The following is a 1540-nucleotide window of genomic DNA, read 5'->3' on the forward strand; positions in this document are numbered from 1 at the left end:
TCACTGGAGTTGTGGCATGACTTGAGGCCAGCTTACTCTTTGCCCTGCGCTTTAGGTCATTCCAGCGCTTATAGCAATCATTGGCTGTGCGCCTCACGATTCCAAGGGCACTTACGATGTCCGCAACGGTCTGCCAGTGTGCCTGGCGTTGTGCAGGTGTGGTCTTGGATCCTGCAACAATGACCATCTCGTTATCATGTGCGGACACATACTCGACAAGTGCATTCAGTTCGTCATCCGTGAAGCTGGGCTTCCTCGACGGGCCGGACTGTGTAACCGTGTCTGGGGCATCCGCCTGTGCCGGACGAGCACTCTTCCTCTTCCGCTTGGAAGGTGGTGGTGATCCTGAGTGTCCTGCGCCGCTCTGGACACTAGGGGCAGGAGCCCTGGTGGACTCTGTATCAGGAGTGTGGGATTGCACACTCAGCATGGGAGTTGATGCAGACATTGGCTCAAGTGTAATGGTGTCAGGGGGAATGTCAGCAGGATGGACTAGGACCGACACTGTCCTGGCTGGGTGTGTGAGAGCTGGGGTGGATGGAGCCGCAGCTGCCCCTGCAGCCTCTCCGCCCTGCCTACTTGGGGCAGCAGATGACCTTGCTGCCCCAAATGCACGTGGCATGATGACATCAACGTGCACCAGCGCACGTGTCATAGGCCTGCTGACCTGGAAGTCAGCCATGGAGTCATCCAGGTCTGGTGCCACAATGGGCTGGTCCAACAAGGGCTGAGCATGGATGGTGTCAGCCACATCAGCCTCAACGGGAGGGGGGGGGATTATGGGTGCCCTTGACTGGTCCTCCACACATGGGGGGACAGGCTCACCCTGCAAGTAACGACCACGTCCCCTACCGGATCCACCACGGCCACCACTTGTGGCTCTTCCACCTTTGCCACCCTTACGGAATCCTCGCCTCCCAGCCATGGCACTGATGTTAATGTGCGTATGGGAGTGGCTGTAAACTATTGTCCTGGGCAATTGGGGGTCAAAGGGGTTGGGTACCAGATGGTAATTGTACCCTAGTGCTCTAGCAAGGCTGAATGTAACCCCTGGGGAAAGATGACGGGTCACGCTACGCACAGGAGCCCCAAAAAAGGGAGATGACGTGCACGCAACCCCTCCTAGACCACGTGTGCAGAAAGAAAAACCTGCACTACGCTGTGGCACCCAGTAACACAAGAATGAACGTATGCGTGTCACACGCAGCCTAGAATGACCTCTGAAGGGGTAGGCTACACACGGGGCAAGCACAGATGTTAGATATGTGCGTGACTCACCTTCTGCCAGGTAAAAGCGCGTGAAAAAGGAGCGCGTTTGGTTGGCAACACCCCCGCCAAAAGAAGATTTGTACGCTGTCTGAGGAGACAGGACAACAGTAGAAGGGAACACTGTTTGAGGAAACAGGCCCAGGTAAACCAGTAAAAGAGAAAAAAGAGAAAAAGCTGTCAGAGGTAACAGGGAATACGAACTTGAAACGCCGTGAAGTAAATCGCGTGTGAAACGACAAGAAGTACAGAATTCACCCACTCGCTCTCCACG

This window comes from Ambystoma mexicanum, chromosome 7p, assembly GCF_040938575.1.
Source record: "Ambystoma mexicanum isolate Mex_15411 chromosome 7p, UKY_AmexF1_1, whole genome shotgun sequence".
NCBI lineage: Eukaryota > Metazoa > Chordata > Amphibia > Caudata > Ambystomatidae > Ambystoma > Ambystoma mexicanum.